Below are 18,518 nucleotides of genomic sequence, written 5' to 3' on the forward strand. Positions count from 1 at the left end.
GGCTCTTACAGCTGCTTCCAGTCTCACGTTTACAAGCTCCGTGTGACTCGAGACCAGGTTTCACAAAAGCTATGCTTAAAAGTGGTGCAAAGAATGCACCATAGTAATATATTGTAGTTCCAACAAAGTAGCGAGGACCAGAAGTGACCTGTTGCTAGAAGTGGCTGGGCTGGTCCGTTCCATAAATGCTTAATTTTCATCTTCTGAGCTCCTCGCTGAGCTTCAGTGAGCGTGGTAACACTGGGCAACTACTTATAGGTGGGGCAACATAGCAATGGGGGATCCTAAGGGGATCCCCAACATAATTACATTCCCAAGTGAATACTCACAGCTTCTCCTTGGATGGTAGTGCAGCTGTATATGTGTGTGAGAGACCTATCTTGGCACTGCAATAGAAGGAATGTAGATTGCTGCCATTTCATGAGGCACAAAAATGAAGGCTGTGCCATTAGCAAACAGTTCTGTACCATGTGAAACACTGGTTATCAACACGGACCAGGAACGCTACACCTCCACACCACCTCTAGGTATGTAGGAAGGGAGTAGACAGACAAGAGCTCAACTGATTTTCAGGTTTTTTAGCACAAGCCCTGCCCGTGATCTCATTCCACTTTGAAAAGATGCAAACTTGGCTGGAATTCTGTCCCCACAGTAAGTCAGGAGATGAAGAGCCATTCCACAGGCCTCAGGGCCTGAGGACATTTCCCCAGAGGCACACACTGACCTCGGGCACAATTGCACACCACATTGTTCTCATTCCACTGTGCCGCACTGTTCCTCACTCCCATTGTGTAAATGGCACGCTGGACACCAGGCTACATGGTAGTGGTGAGTGTGTTTGTGCGTGTTTCGCTTTCTTTCTGTTTAGTCTCTCTCTGTCCTCATCTTTCCTTCCCCCTGAAGAACAGCAACCCAGGTGGAGAAAGTAGCCAGTGTGCGTTCACCCAGTCACACAGGGCCACTCCCAAGGGGAGCGTGGGCTCACAGTCTATTTAGAAATTATTCCATGCTGTCAGCCACTAAATGAGAGGGCGCGTGCAAGGAAGAAATCGAAAGACTAGCTCCAGAGAGAAGCTGGGAGTGGGGGTGGGGGTGGGTGTAAGTGAAGACACAGCAGCAGAGACAGAGCAAGATTTTTGGTGCCAACATCCAGGAGGAGACAAACAGGAGCTAGAAGGGAAAAGCACACAAACACACATTTTATTTCAGTTTTTTCACTTTTATTTTCTCAGGAAAGCCCATTGACTATTTTTACCCACACAGAAGTTACTCATGTCTGAGTTATGAGTTAAACCTCCACTATGTAACTCAAAACTACTGTGAGGTTAAGTACATTTCTACAGAGCTCTTCTGCAGTTTAATAACTGCTTTAAAGTCAACTATCAAAAGGATGACAGCCCAACATGTTAAAAATTAATGGCACCTTTAATGCAGGACAAATAAATTGACAGTCCTGAAGGACCAAGCACATGGGGGTTTTGTTTCTGCCAGGCTCTGATCAACTCGCTGTCTAAAACAAACCCATTGACATCCATTTCAAGGAAAGGTGGGAGACTTGTTTAGGAACTCAGCCCATCGGGAACTTGAGGCAAATGTCCCCCCCGTGAGCACATGAGCTACAAAATGAGGCAGGCACTGTATTTCAGTATTTTTAAAAAGAAATGACAAACTGAGAAGATAACATTTCTCATGTTGTCAAAATGTTCTTCCTGGACAACGTACAGCAAAGGTGTATTGGGAGTACATTTCTCTTTGGTGGTAGTAGAGGTTTTCCAACCATAAAGAGGTCAATTTGTGTGGTGAAAAGCTTTAAAGATTAAAAAAGGATTTGTTGAGCAGGATTTTATAGCTGTAAGAAAGGGTTGTCTTGTTTCCATTAACTACAGAGAGGCTTTCATTAAATGCTTCTCGCAAACCTTTGTTAGACAACAATCCTTTAGAAATGGCAGCAGGGGGTACGTGGTTCTGACCTCTAACACATACATGTTCGTCCTTCCCAGAGACAGGCCTCGGTATCACACTGTTTCCAGATTCATGCAGCAGACCCCGAAAATGTCCTGAACTCAAAATACAGCAAAACACCAGCAGAGCAGCAACCCCAAGGCACACGTTGTCATCCGAAGAATTCTTGTTTCTTTTTCAGCTTGTCTTTGTGCAAACAGCTGGCTGCCAGTGATCATGTGGCCCTAGCCTGCCGCCTCCTTCAATCTCACCACATGGAGAGGTGCTTGCTCGCCTTGATCAGGCCTCATCTGCGTTATCAAACTCAACGCTGTCGGCCCATCACGCCTGCGTGTGCCTCGAAGAGGTCCCACTACACTGAAAATTGACTGTCGTGGTGGTAGGGGGGGTTATTGCCTCACTGGGCTAATCAATGCAATGCTGCAGGTTGACCAAGGCAGTAAAGGCATTAAGCAGAAGACCACCAGTGGGTGCTGGGTAAGTAAGGGAAAGCAATTTTCACCATGGAGACCAGTGTTACAACAACTAAAGTTCAACCTTTACCCTAAAGACCACTGCTATTCTGCTGCGTTCCACCACACCAGCGTTGGTGGCAGAATTTCACTTTCAGAAAGGTTCTCACCTGTTTTATAGATGTACATGGCACACTTCTCTGCTTTATTTGCATTGCACATTATGGTGGTGTCAACCACAAGATTAAACTTCCACCAGTGGCTTCAGTGTATGTTTGGAGTGCTGATCAGACTATATCCAGGGAGACCAGAGCTAACCTCCTGGACCCTAGGCATGGGGGAAACACAAATGCAGAGACCTTTGTCCCAGTGAGGGTCACCAATGCATGCTTGCTGAAACCTTTGAAACATAGTGCATTTGACGTGTGGAACCATCTGTGCACTTTAAATAAATTAGGATATCTCAGTTACACAAACGCCATAAATTAGAGGTTAAGCTCCGCAAAGTGGGATGTCTAGCTTTGATTAATCCAAAGGCATCGTTTGCACGTCCAAACCACCACCTGAAGGCCTGAAGCACACGGTGCAGGAAGTGGCAATGTACTTGCAGTGGAGCTCACGAAACCCATGGCTGGGAGTCTGAAAAGGGCCTTTTTAGCATTCTGACCTGGCATCAGCCAGAAAAAGCTAGCTTGTACCATTTTCGATTTCATCCATAACACCACTACCAATATTCAGTGAAACTGTAAAACAAATAACCTCAATAGCAGGGTATAATTTGTTTGCTTGGTAACTCAAATTAGAATTGTACATCACAAATGCCAGCGTGAATAAAAGGGGTTCAAATAACTCCCTTAGAGTGAAATTTAGTTATTCTTTTTTACCTTACATTTTCATCAAGTTGGACACTAAATGGCCAGAAAGTAATATCACTTAGATTACTGCAGAATATTCCTCACTTTCCATACACAACCTACAATCATACCTGTAGCTACATTCATTCATTTCACTGCAAAAGATGATCTTAAAATAAGAAAAGCACATGAATTTCACAAAATACCACTTAATGTGTGCAGATCACCACACACTATTAATACACTACATTGTATGAAAAATATTATTTGATAAAAAGGGGCATGTAAACCCCAGATTAAATTATACTTTTCTCCAAAGCAACATACCATGTTAAGATGCCAACACATAAATTAACCCATATATACAGATGGGTGGGGGTGGGTGTGTAATATATATACACACACACACACACACACACACACACACACACACACACACACACACACACACACACACACACAGAGAGTGTGTTATATTTCCCCCCCCTTCTCAACTGGAACAACTTAGGGTAAGTACACTGCTCAAGGATACTACAGTAGGAGGCAAGATCTGAACCTGCAACCTTTGGATCCAAAGGCAGCAACTCTAACCAATATGCTATCAGTTAACCCAAATTAACCCTGATTAACTTTAGAAGATGTTAACAAGGATGCATTGTTCTCTTATTTGAAACTACTACTCTGGATTGTGCTGGTCATCATTTTAATTAGGCCTCATCTGAAGCTGCTCAACAAATGACATGATTTAGACAGACATTCACTTGAACTTGTAATACCAGGGGTACATAAACTGTTAATGAAAAGCACAAGAACTGCAGCTTTACAGTATTGAAGTTGCTAGTCAAACTGACGTAGCATCCATATAGTGACCAGTATCCTCAGACTTGACAGATCCAAAGCCAACAGAAGCACAAAGGGAGTAGAAACCCCACACCAATCTGTGCCTACTCTTTTCAGTGTTACTCAGAATAAGCATTTGTCTTAATCTATTAAAAGAGAAGAGCCCTTGCCACAGGCATAATATACCTGGAACATCACAAATTTACCTGTTATTCAAGTGTTTAATGGCATAATTGAGCATGGGTGGTGCCAGGCTTCTTTGCACTGAAAAAACTGACATTCTGCCAGAACACTGTCTGTTTAGATTTCCTATTAATATTTATTTGTTTCAGATCGTTGTACTCAAAAGCAATTTGCACAACAAAATGATACACTTTACCCCACTGGATATTTGCTGAAGCACATCAGGTTAAATGTCTTGACCAAGTACATAACAGCAGCTCCTCTTTATGTGACCAAAACCAGAAAGATTTGGGTCACAAGTACAGCTCCTTAACCACTACTGGTTGAGGTATAAAATTGCTGTCTGGTGCGGTGGGCTGTGATCGTGTGGTTGAGTCTGTTATTGAGGGGTTCATAGTGGTATGAATTCACCCAGCGAGTGACCTTTAGAGATTCCAAAACATCTGACAGACACCATGTTTTAAAACCTTCCACCACACTGCACAGCGACCATATGGACACCAAAACAGAATCCAAAAGCAAAATGTCACATGACAGTACACTGAAATGCATTAAATGTTGAAGATGTGAAGATACTGCTTTGACCATTTCTCTCACAGAGTATATTCTTTTCAGCAGCCACCATGACTGGGCCTCTGCAGTGCTGAGGGTGACTGTTTTTAGTGGAGACCTTCGATTACATTGAACTAATCCTGTAATTTTAATGACTCTGCAGCTTTCGAGAGAACACTTGGACTTGGGTTATAGCTCAAGAGAAAGGGATTACACTGTCTCTAGAGCCTAAGAGTTAATCACTCACAACTGCTTTTACTGTTGAGGCTGGATCAGGGTGCTGGTTGCACAGAGCCCCCATATATCACTAGCTTTACCATAGTGCACAGTTGTGATTCTTTAACCTTTTTAAAGGGTCACAGCTGGGGGAGGGGGGGAGGAAATCTTCCTTGAAAGAGTGTCAAACCTCTGAAATTAATTCAACTGAAGCACCATAGAAAGTTATGTCATTTTGGAATGACTACGAATTAGGCCAAAATAGGAAACAACAGGAAAAGATGGAAACTGGAGTGCAGGAAATGCCCAAACCAGCCATCCCACCTTCCCCCCATTTCACAAAAACAAGGACCGACACTTAATCAGTTCAGTCTGTGATGGTCCAGCAGCTCTCCACCACAGTGGGACTGGGGATATAGCACCAACCACTATGGCCCTTCAGCCAACATCCCAGAAATCCTCATTACTGAAGAGGGGCTGTGAACTATAGGTTCTGCTATACTATAGGGGTTTCTTTGTTTCAAGCAGCAGTTGTTTAAAAATAGGGACTCTTTCATACTTCTACTTCATGAACATTGAAAAATTAAGTAACTTTTAGAACTCCAATATGACACCTCACCCCCTGCTATTTATGACCATTTACAGCCAGTCTAGATGGCACATGGCTGAGACATCAGAAACCTTGCATTTCACTTTCTTTTCTTACAGTTTTCCAAGTCTAATAAAAAATACTTTTATCCCAGTGAAGCACACATCAAATGGAGCTCTGACTACAATTTTCAGTGTTAAGTGAACATTTATCAAGTCACCTTGTATGTTACCTGTATGTCCCTTCCAAGGAATGTGGAAAACCTTTGCCATATATAGAGGTAGGAGATCAAGCCAATGGAAGAGATGAAACACTGTGGCCAGAACCAAAAACAAGCCAATATAAACCAAAATGGATAAAGGACTAAGACAGCATGTGGGTTCCATGATTTTTCCATCGGTACCAAATAACTCTGGTAGCCTAGTCCTTCTGTTTTAGGACCCCCTGGTCAACAGTTGGCTTCTTGCTGTGGGAGGCAGAGTGCTGAGAAGGCTGAAGTCAGAGCCCCCCCCAAATGCCCATATGGGGGATCACATAGCAGTCCAACCACAGCTGGCTGTGTCACATTCTCACCATCTGTCCTCAAGGGTCAGCATATTTAGATGGTAACAAAGCACAGTTGCCCAGGAAACACAGAAAAGGTTATTGCATGGATAAAGTTACCTACAGCAGGTGACAAGTTGCTGTACGAGCATGTTAAAACATACATGAACTCTTACAAGAGAGTCTAAGAAGATAAAACCTGTGTATGACATTTTGTTGTGCCTTTTCTTGAGGGACTCCAAGAAAAAAAAACTGATTCCTTAAGCAGCTCAAGCTAAATACAAGAGGGTAGAAGGTGCCACTGAAGGGGAATGGAAAAAGAACTCCCTGGAAAATGAGCCTCAGCCTCAGGTGACCATCATGTTTTTCTGCAATATCACAAGATGCGTGCAAATGTGCACAACATGTTTTTCTATCTTGTTTTATTTGCTAATGCAGTTTAAATGGGGGTAATACAATTTCTCGTAACTCGGCGGGGCAAGATGGGGGACTGACTACAGATAGCCTGACATTCTTGTTCATGCCTGGGTGTATCACTAATCTGTTCTCTTGCTTATGTCACTTTTAAAACCACATCAACAGCTGGCCTAGAGCATAAGATTGAGGGGAGGAACTTGGAATGCTTTAACAAAGGCCCCTTCTTACTCCATTTTCGTGCCTGACCCTCTCACATGTTTTTCCACTTGTGCAGGGCCATGGAAAACTGAACGCTCTTGTTGGGTGCAGCCGGCAGGCCGGCGTGAGCGAGCGTCAATTTGTGCGTGGGCCCAGGGGCGCCTCTTGAAGCACTTGATGTCCCGGGAAGCCACACTTCCACATGGAATGATCAGTTTGGTAAAGCATGACCTCGAGGACTTAAAGAAGCAGCAAAGAGGAAAAAAATGGCAGGTCCTTATGTAGTAAGATAGTATGAACACAGAGAAATGAGAACAAAACAAGAGAGGACACCGAGTTAATTCCACCAACCATAACAAAGCATGCTATCTGGCACTGTGATTAGGGAATCGGATCTGAATTTAGAAAAAACTAAATAAAAAGACTCCCCAAATACTGTGTAAATACCTTCTGCATATACATGCATTGACATTGAGACTGGAAAATGATGGCCTCATTGTGCTTCAAAACAATGTTTAAACACCACACCCTTTCCCACAGCCTGAATAAGGCATGTTCCATTTCGTAATGAGTCGTTGAGAACGTGGCTCTCTGTCAGACAGGAAAACCCTTGCTGCTACATGAGAAGTGTAATACCAAGAAAGGAGGGGGGGGGGGAAAAAAAAAAAAAAAAAAGTCCACCCAAACGCTTATTTTCCATAAATCCCGACTTTATGTAATGGTATAACCTTCATTCAACATGGTTACATAGAATTTATTCCAAAAGTTGGAGGTAAAATAACCTACAGATCTTTAAAAAAAAAAAAAAAACTAATATTAATTCATTCACTGTTACCTAACAAGGCTATAGTGAACACTTAAATATGCTCATGGTAATCTGAATACCATCACATGAACCACCCACAGAGTAACCCCACTAAATGTTACATTCATACAATTTCCAGATGCTTTTCTATAAAGCAACATGAAATTGTTCCCACGTGCCTGGTTGAACACATTCTAACACGAGTACGAAAAACATAAGGTATTGATACATACTGCACTGTATATGTTGATGTAGCACAATGGCAGACTGGCACATGCCGCTCCTAGTAGCGGCGAGCTTGAAGAGCCCGTGCAATGGTACTCGTCTGTTTGAGCAAACACAATGTGAGGGGCAGAACACGGGTTCGGTAGAGAGGTGGCAGGCATCCCACCCAAGTTCCCTGCTCGGCAACTTGCCCAATGACTAAATTGGTGCCAAACATTTGTCAGAAAAAAGTACAAACACAAAGGCATTGTAGCTGAAACCTAAAATCAGAAGACAAAATCCACCTTCAATCCAGTAAGTTTAACTACATAATATTTAACAACTAATATCAGAGAAACAAAATCATTTATTGATCGGTTCCAAACTAAAACCTCAGAAGAACTCTTCTGTTGTACCATTATGAAAGTATTATATACTGTATATCCTGTCATACCAGTTAGTGAAACTGAATTCCATACAGATCACTTGAAAAAAATGAGTACTATGTATATTAAATGTATATGCTGCTTTTAGTATGACTAATTTTCCTTAAGTTTAAATATAAAGACAGCTGAAATACATGACTTCAAAACCTAAAAAAGTTAGTGTTAAATCACTGCTGTGATTTCTACCCTTCATATTCAACACAAGCCTTAGAAAATAGCATGCCTATACCTGAACTTTGCAAATGAATGTCTTCCTAGAGTGAGCAAAGGCTGAACAATGTTCTCTTATGGCTCATAGCTCAGTGCATATTTCAATCACTGACACACTTTAATACTTTTTACTGAGATTTAAAAAAAGTGAAGGAAAGGTATTCCCTTGGGAAATTTCAAGTAAAACTAGCAGTATTAGTTCTCACCAAACATGGAAGGCCACACATACTACTGTATACACTATAGAAGGGCTACCATAGAGGGTGATGTGATGGAGTTTCCAGTGAGGAAAATGTTCAGTGCCTTCAAACAAACTCAAAGGTAGAATGTGGGGGAATTAAGAAAATAACTTTGCTGCACACTCTGGCCACTTCCTATTTTGTTTACATGTAAAGGCCTACAGCTTGGCAGAGGTACATTTTCTAATGGGAAAAAAGGCCTCTAGATGGCTACGTTTTTCATTGCAAGTCTGCCACTATCTCACCAGAGCTTTTTCAGAGCGAGAAACTAAACCTTCAATGCTCCACCTCTTGTTTTGCACACTGCTAACCTGTGTCCTCATTAGTGTTACACACCAGACCAGTCTGCTTGCACTTCCCACGTACTTCAAGGGAAACCACCCCACATAGGAATACATCTTTGGCACACACCGTCGAGAAGGGAAGGGAACATAGCTGCCACTCCAATTCGAGCATGCATATCAGTCTTAGAGCTCCCTGTGCCTAGGAGAGGAGACTATGAAACTCAAACAACGCAGCAACCACGCTGTGTACAACAGACATGAATGCTTGGCTATCAATTTGAAGAAAACTGCACCGTATTCAACAATTCTATGCAAAATTGTACAAATATGCAGCATTCCCAGATATGAGCCCACTGGGGAATTTCATGACACCATACTCCATCTGGTTAAGCTCTACAAATTAATAACAAACGTGTGGTCCTGCCCTGTGCCCTTAACTACCAGGAGAGGGTCCCACGCAAATAAACCCTTGAGATCAAAGTGTTAAGTGAAAGCGTATCACATTCTCTGGGATTTCAGATTTATCCACACTTTTATGTTGTGGATATCAGGCTTTCGAATAACAATAAGGCTAGAGAATTTGTTGCAAATGGTGGTGGTTTGTTCACTGTGTTCAAAAGAAATACAGTGGTCCAAAGAAAATCGCACTGATCAAATCTGAGCTCTCATGTCTCTCACTCAAGGTAAACGAGTTTCCAAGGCACTGGCTTGATAAAAGTCAAGAAATGAGGACAGTGGAAAGAAAGGGAAACTCTACATGGCATGATAAACACTTTGCCTCTCCAAAACCAAGAATTCCAGCCCCTTTATTGGGCGAGAATGCCAAACTTGATGGGAAAATCCTAGTGGACTTCCGGCTTTATTAATACATTTCTGGAAGGCACACCGAGGGCGTTTGGGTCCTGCCAACAGCTCACTGCCCTGCTGCTCACAAAACTGTCACAGTACCAAGCCAGTTTTTTGTGTGTGCTCCCTTTGAATTTGCCACTTTGGTTATAGCTGTTCAAAAATTGCCTTCAGAAGGAGTAAAAGATTAACACCTTTTTCATGTGTACTGCAGGCGACAGTAATGCTATCATGTCCAACAGAATACTTTTTCATCCACTAACAAAACCAATGATTTGAGCTGCAAATTTCTGCAACATTAAGAACTAAATTGTATGATGCATGCAGTTAATTTCTTTCCACCCTAATGTGACCACATACTCAAGTCTTTTTTGCCTGACACTCCATAGGTTTGAAACAACCAGCCAAAAGGAGAACTGGAATGGGATAAAACCACAGCTGGCTCAAACATGCTCCCTGATTTGCTCATTTCACATGAAAGTCAGTTTTTGCTGAGGAGCGCTGCTCTTCACACCCATATTGGGACTTCCTGTCTTATCACCAAACTCTGTACCCACTGTCTCCCCTTTGCAGGAGCAAAGTGGTGGAGAAAGCAGCTCTCACACCTCCTTGATCCTACCTTTCACTTCTGCAGAATTTACTCCTCAACAGCAGAATGAGAAACCCAGCCTTTTCCTCTCAACCTGGGCTGGGATTACAGCTGAAGCCCTGGGTGAAAGGCAGCAATATATCACTAAACCCACAATGATGGTAGCCTTCTGACTTCCATTTACATTTATTCATTTAGGAGATGCTTTTGTCCAGAGCTACGTACATCCCCAAGAAAACAAAAAGTGCATTACCCAAACAGAAAGCGAGCTCTAGATGCAGACATGTTATTGTTCATTACAGTCGATTTGTCACATACCATGATATAAATCAGTATACATGAGTACTTACATATAGGGTTTTACCAGACTTAATAAAAGACGGATGATACACTAGATGGAGCTGGTACCATCTACTGTTACTGTGCAACTCTGAACCAGTGGGTGTGGCAAAGTTTTTTCCCAGTCTTGACTCCAATAAACAGTCCCTCATTTCCATGGTGTAATGGTTTTTCCCTGTCCTTATCCTCAGCTTGCCCACACTGTGGTGTACAGCTCACTGAGTCACAACCCCCCCATCCTTACAGGCAATCTGTAGAGCTGTGATTACATTTAGTGCCAAGGCATGGTCGTCATGCTGTCCTGTGGGAGGCCCTCATTCACCCAACAATTCCCAAAATTGAAAGTATGAAGCACTTTCATATCTCCTGTGGATGCAAAGAGTGTTTAACCATAACGTAGCACTCTGGTGACACACACAAACAAAGCCATCCCTGGTCATAAGCAACTCAACCAGGCAAAAACTCTACATTCTCAAGAGTTTCTTTTTCCGTTTCAGCACAGCACGTTACCACAACCATGTAGCAATTCCTGCACGATGTCCTGTTAATACAAAGTGATCCAGTCATTTACGTGTAGTGCAGTGCGTCAAGATGTCCTCAGTCTCAACTGAGTGCTCAGCAATGTTCCACAAAAATGTGGAAGGCTCATTGGCAAGCTGCAAATTCTCTCTTCTTATTAGCATATGCAAACAATGTTATTGTTTACAACAGCATTGCCAATTTTATACAGAGGCAAACACCAGGTCTTTGCTTGTTGGGACATACCCTTCTGCTTAGGCAGCCATATCTGTGTAGTTACGGTTGTAATTCGCATCATCATTGCTTTTATATAAATGGATATGAAGCTGCACAGAGCCAAAAACAGCCTGTTGAGTGGGTGATGGTGGAAATTTTGTGGAAAAAATGGAAGGAAATATGTCGAAACAACTAAGGTCTGGTGACTCAAAGTGCTGACATATCCCCTGAAGTGTGCCAGCACAGTTCCAAGGGGAGGATGCCTCCATAGCCTTCGACATCGTGGTCACAGAAGAACACCACCATGCAACTCTAACTGCAACCTGCTTCCATGTTGTCATCTTTCCCCATGAAAGTTCTGTATGTTTACAGGCAATAGTGACACCACCCAGCTAAGGACCTCTTCCCAGTTAGGGAGAGCAGATGTCAAAGTAAACCTCATTCTGGCCTGAAACAGATTATGCTAAATTCCCATCATAATGGAGGAGAAATTGCATCAACATTCCAAACCTCTTCTAAGCATAATTTTAAGTCCCTCTCAGGCAAAGTCCATCCAACACTAAGAGCAATATCAGAACTGCTATATAGCCAAGATGAAAAGAAATCTCTGGGAGAGTTTGATATGAATTCATGTCCAATCTACCAGAATCCCAAAATATATTACAAAAAGCAATGCAGCAGTACATAATGCCTCCAAAGACCCCGCTTCCATGGCGATGCTTATGTCAACCAACAGGCATGATCTAGAATTTTTAGATTAAAAAATCCATGTCCAGTGCACTTCACACATATAACTGAACTCTCAAAAATCCTAATGTGCACATTTTTCACATTCACTGTGTGACTTTATAAGCACAACAGAATATATAAATTAAGAGATGCCAGCCTGAAAGAAATGTCAATGTAATTTGGGGGGAGGGATGCACAGCATATCATACCTTCTGGTTTTAAAAATGCGACCTAATAAACTATTTTAACATCACACACCTCACAACACTAAAAGATAAATTAACTGTACTGTTAAATGTGCTTGTGTGCCAAGTTGCCATCTTGGTAGCTCGCCTGAAGTAAAAACACAAGCATTCTAGCAGGCAGAAGGACTGCTCCCGTGGGGCCAAACGACAGTGATGCCATTCATGAAAAACTGGTGCACCTTCTACTAGAGGTACAACCCCCTCAAGTAACTTTTAGAGGCGGGGGGACACGCAGCACGAGAACTCCTTTGGGATGACTCGTTTCAGTAGATTTCCTTGGAGTTACTATAGCATTGCGATAGCTTATATTGTACTTAACCGTCGCGAGTTAAACCTTTCACAGCGGTATTTAGCTGTATTGCCCAAACCTCAGGGGAAGTTTACAGAATGAAAAGAAACTTCAGACATGACCATAACACAAAACATATAGCATCACTGGACAACTCTATTACTATCTTTATTTAAAATGATAAATGAGATGCAGAGAGAAAAAAAACAGTAGTGTAACCAAGAGAGAAAGCAAGGGAAAAATTAGTATTTCACAGGTGTTCAATATCAGACCAAGTTGCTGGTTCCTCCTAATTTCACCAAATGCAGGAGACTGTTTAGTCCATTTATAATACTGCAGAGCTTTGAAAGATGTTCTTTTCTGTTTCCACTATACCTCCCAGCCTCACATTTAAACTAAACAGTGCCCTGGCCTTCTGCTTGCCCAGTTACCAATAAGGATATGCTAGGTCAGCTGATAGCAAAGTGGTTAAAGATGCTCCTGCCTTCAAAGTCACAGGTTTGAATCCCACCTCCAGCTGCAGTATCCTTCAGCAAGGTACCCACCCTAAATTGCTCCAGTGAAAAAAAAGACACCTGTATAAATGGGTGAACAATGGTAAGTAACAGTGTTAAGCTGCTTTGGAAAAAAGTATCAACTAAAAATTAATAAATGAAAATGGGTGCTATAGAGAAATAACTGGGAAGGAAAGACATCAAAAACCTAAAATTCTTTGTCAGGGTCATTTTTAAGGGTTCAAAAACTTTATAAGTAAAGCCTGCAGCATAATACTGAAGGATGTAGTTAAGATCATTGGTTTGATGCCTGCTACTACTGTAGTACCACTAAGCTTTTTTGTACCTTTAACTGCTCTAATAACAGCAAGCTGTGGTGAAGTACTGAAAGTTTTTGCTTAGAAGTGTCAACTACACAACTGCTTAAACCGGGGCATCAGGTAGCATAGTGGTTGGTGCCCTGCAGTTGAAGAAGCCAGACTGAAATATAAATATCCTGTTGTAGTATCCTTCAACAGGATACTTAACCTAAATTGCGCTAGAAAAATTATCCAGCTGTACTAATTGGAAAATCATCATAAGTAGCTTAACATTGTAAGTCACTTTGGAGAAAAGCTTCAGCTAAATAAATGCAAAAAAGCAATCTCAATTAATAAAATCCTTTGTTTCAGCAGAATTCCCAGTCAATGACCAAACGCTGAGTAAGAACCAAATGTGTCATTGCAGCAGTCTGCATTTATGTAAATTCAACTAAACACAAGTGATCTTGCCATTGTACATACACATTTTAACAACAAGGCATGATTTTGCATTTAGTCTCCAACTGACAAGTCACAGCTAAGAGGGGGATGCCCATGTGAGGTAAAATACCCGGTCTGCCTGGCTTCATCTTCACTGAGTGGTGCAAAGTCTTTAAGTAGCAGGACATACACACTTCGATACAAAGGAATGAGTCAGTCATTTGTCTTGGAGGTCAGGTTAACAGTTTGCTAGCACTCAGCTGTATCTTTATGACCTTCACTGCCTGGCAGCAGAGACAGATGACCAACAGGAAACATCCTATTTAGGGCCACCTGCAACCTTCCTCCTCTAAATACTTTGTTCTTTTTAGTTCTTGTTTGTATGAATGCAGCAGCATATTTTCTGTGCATGAAATGTGGCATATGCTCCTTTACTGCATCCATCGTGTCAGATTTCTTTGGCACAAGACCAAGTTTCAATTAATGAATTTGCTGTCTAGACACAATATCTATGCCTCTAATAAAGCAAAGACTAATAGTATAAGTTCATGAACACCTCCTGCATGTGCTTTTCATCTTTTCTTACAACCACTCCCATTTGATTTGGGGAAACGATGAGGTACTCTTCTTCAGTGATGCTCAACATTTTCAATAAGCAAGAGCAAACTGTCGAGGCACTTATATATCTGCGGATTTAACATGGTTCAAATGAACCACTCATTAAAAATTTCCCCCCATTCTTGTAGCAGCGCGTCTGGTCCAAGCAGCAGCAGGTTAAATACAGCGCGCACACACACACACACACACACACCTGTGGAAAATGGAGCATAAGGGAAAAGGGAAGGGTTTGTACGAACCTTACTGTGCTGAAGATGGATGCGGATTTCAAGGTATGAGCGCGCGGCACACGGGAGCAGCAGGAGACAAACACGGACAGTGTCTTGCGCCTCTCCTACGGATCGTGTGTGTCGCTCGCGCGCGCTTGTCTTTTCCTTTCTTTTTTAAATTATATTAATCCACGCAGCTCTCTCTCTGTGTTAATACAGGAATCCCGTCTAGATCAGTCACAGAGAGTAGTGTAGGCAGCTTCTCCTGTCTTAGACTCTTAGTAATTTGTAGAAATAACAGCGAAAAGCGAAGAGAAAAAAAAAAAAAAACAGCCCGCAATAAAATCTCGGTACAACAGGAACTTTCTTCGGAGAGAGAAAATCCGTGGAAAATCTTTCAGCTTTCTTGCAGCATTTTTGCGGAAAAAAAAGATTAAGCGTGTCTGCGATGTTCTTTGGTGGTTTTTCTTTAAAAACAACCCGTCCGCTTAACTAAAGTGTGGCATTGCTCAGAGACGGAAAATATCGTCATTAAATGCAGCTGGACGAGAAAAAAAAGATCAGTTCAGCTGCTTTTTCTCGTGTTGCTGCTTTTAGACCTACACTTCTTAATTGAATTTTTTCTTATTATAATTCAGGCGAATGTCGGCATTTGGAGCAACAATTGTGAAGCAGTTTGACGAGTTTTCCGCGTGCTGGAGGAATCCCGCGAAGCCTGGTTCGGCGAGCCGAGCCGAACCCACTTCCTCCTTGTGAAGAAAAGAGGAAATTATTAGAGAACAGGGATATTCTCCGAGCACGGCTCTGACAATGCGAAGAAGATTTCGGCGAGTTAAGAGTTGTTTGGCGTCTCTGTGCCCTCCACCTCCGGCACTAGAGGTTGCCCACCTCTCCGTATCCGACTCTAAAACATTCCTGGCAGAAGTGCGCCGATGACCACAGCACCAGACTGCGGACGAAGGACCAGTGAGTGACGGCGTGCAGCTCGACCCGCCGACGGCTCTGGCTGGAAAAAGGAGAGAGAGGGAGAGGGACAGGGTGGGGGGAGGTCTCACGGTCTCCGGGGCTGGGGCTGGGGATGAGGATGGGGGGTGGCTAGCCGCGAAAAAGGGAGGGGCCGAGCAGGGGGCTCGTTGTTTAAGGTGGATCCTGAGTAAATATTTGGCCTCGGAGCAACAGGGCAACGCGAGGGAGACGCACGCGTAACGACTTGTTCCGCGTTACAGCTCAACGTTTTCGACTGTGACCAACTCAAGATCGTTTTCATGCGTTTTAATTCAGTGCGCAGCACACCTTAGTAATTCGGGGTCAATTAATAACGTATAGCAGCTTGACAAAGTAAAAAGCGTTTTATAGTCGCTGTTTACTCTGTGCCTTATTCCCGTGTTAGAGCTAAGCAACTGAATATCTTCCGTGGAGAGTGATCGCATACACTACAGCCAAGTCCTTCAAAGTAATCCGGTGGTGGTGATCTACTGAAAGTTAATTCACCACAAGGATTATTGTCCTGCTATTTCCTGATAAATGCTGTCTCTGCAAGCAATGTGTACTGTATACAAAAATGTATAGTACGCATTGCTTGCGGAGACAGCACATAAATTTCTACTTGAACGCGAGTGGTAAATGTGCAAAAAAAAGGTATACCTTTTTTTTGCACATTTACCACTCGCGTTCAAGTGGACAAACAAATATTACTGTTTTTTTGTTCAGGCCTACATTGTGTATTAATATAAGGCAAAAATGACCATTAATTTAGCAAAGGTCAGGTGGTACACTGTGGGCCGCCCAGAGGGTCCTGGTTCAAGTGCCAAACCTGCTACTTAGCCATGTGTTGCCGGGTAGGCTCCGGTTCCCCCGCGACCCCGTATGGGACAAGCGGTTCTGAAAATGTGTGTGTGTGTGTGTGTGTGATACAGTAAGAATGTCCTGTGTGTATATATAAGACAGACACGCCTCTAATTAAATAAATTTGACTTATGTACAGCTGGATTTCTGTAAAAAATTCCCAGCAAAATATCTGAAATACGTTACCCGCAAGTTGGCGTAACCAGACAAAGCAGGAACTGAGAAAGCTGCATTTTCCCAGTTCATGTGTTGAGCTGTGAACACATCGCTTTGCATTAGTGCTTGTTTCGCATATTTTTTTACCCTTTTCATTATTCATAATATCTGGTGGTAAACGTCTACTTGAATGAAAACGAGAACCATCTCGCAAGCGTACAGCAATCCATTTGGAGATGAAATTGAAAATTATAGGAAGTATGAAGGTGGACAAAGATTATCGTCTATAGGACAGGAACCACTGTATCGACTGTGAAAACGATAGCGAAGGATGCTGCACGTGAAAAGAGCAGCTAGCATGAAAGCACCATTAATAGTGAAGAAATGTTATGGTGCAATAACTGAGATGGAAAAATTACTAATGTTGTTATGTTGAATGGTGGGGGAGGAGGGGGGAATCCGACATACATAACTGACTTACGTAAGTAAGGGGTTAAAGAACAGTCTATTTGCGTAAGTTGAGGGGTGCCTGTACATTATTGTAAGGACCTTAGTATATAAACTTTATAAGTCACCGTGGAGAGTGACATCAGCTAAATAAACAAATGTGTTTGTTCATTTACCAGATAGCAGTGTAGCAATGCTCTAATGTTATGTGCCACTCGGTAAACAAAAGTGCAATGGGCAACAGGCAAAGAGTTATAGAAGCAGACACCCTTATCAAAGCACGATCACTAATGGTAATCACCTGTTTATCCAAGTGAAGGTCTCTGTGGTCCAGAGCCCACCCCAGAAGTACAGAGCAGCAGACTAGTAAAGTTCCACTGTTTTGCATGAGTAGATATATATAGAATTGATAGGAAATACAAAAATGAGCAGTGATAATATCAGGAGAGAGGTGAGTCAAAAGGACATATTCTGAGGTGCTTGACTTTTGAAAGGGATTCAGCAATTCTGAGTGAGAAAGGGAGCTCATCCCACCCCATCTTTAACCATCTTGTAGGTCATAACTAGTCTTGAAGAAAACTACTAGAGCTACTAAGCTACAAGATGCCAGTGGAGAGTAAAAATGGGATACATTGGGATGCTGTGCAGGTCAAACACAATTTTTGTCGGGGCATTCGGGATCAGCTGGAGGGTTGACTACAAACGTCTGAAGACCGAACAGGAGGGAGTTTGGGTAGTTCAGACAGAATATCACCATGGCCTAGAGTAGGATCAGTGTACAGTATTTTGTGAGATACGGGCAGATCCTGCAAATGTTACACAGGAGTTATCTGAAGGACCGGGTTATGGTTTTAATGTGCTGGGAGAAGCAGAAACATCACTTAATTGTTACTCCTAGACTGTTACCTGTTGGAAGAGGACAAATTAGTTAATTGTCCAGTTTGATAGAGTTCTTGACAAGTAGGTGGACCTACAGGGAGATGGGAGATCTTTTTATTGGAAAGAATGAGCTGTAGATGATGGTCAGTCATTCAAGCAGAGATGTCTGAAAAGCAAGCTGCAATGCAGGAGGATATGTCTGCAGCAGCCAGGAGGAAAGAGAAGAAGAGCTGTTCATCCTTCAGCAGAGCAGTGGCAGGAGAATGTGTGAGAGGCTATGAGACAGCCAGTGGAAGAAGTGTAGATGAGAAGGCATAAGAGGTCTAGCAACCAACCCTTGCAGACCTCTGGTTGACAGAGACTG

General features: G+C 42.5%; 1 protein-coding gene across 3 annotated transcripts in view; it reads right to left on the minus strand.

The window, feature by feature from the left end:
- atp2b4 (ATPase plasma membrane Ca2+ transporting 4) overlaps nucleotides 1-15,858 on the minus strand; it is an 80,577-nt gene extending 64,719 nt beyond the window's left edge. For 2 of the 3 annotated variants that reach the window (XM_018758589.2, XM_018758587.2), the window contains exon 1: nucleotides 14,858-15,858. The gene's annotated coding sequence lies outside the window, so the exon portion shown is untranslated. The remainder of the gene's footprint in view (nucleotides 1-14,857) is intronic. The other variant, XM_018758588.2, reaches the window with a different exon arrangement.
- Between the last annotated feature and the right edge of the window lie 2,660 nt (nucleotides 15,859-18,518).

The sequence above is a fragment of the Scleropages formosus genome, chromosome 2 (genome assembly GCF_900964775.1).
Source record: "Scleropages formosus chromosome 2, fSclFor1.1, whole genome shotgun sequence".
Lineage (NCBI taxonomy): Eukaryota > Metazoa > Chordata > Actinopteri > Osteoglossiformes > Osteoglossidae > Scleropages > Scleropages formosus.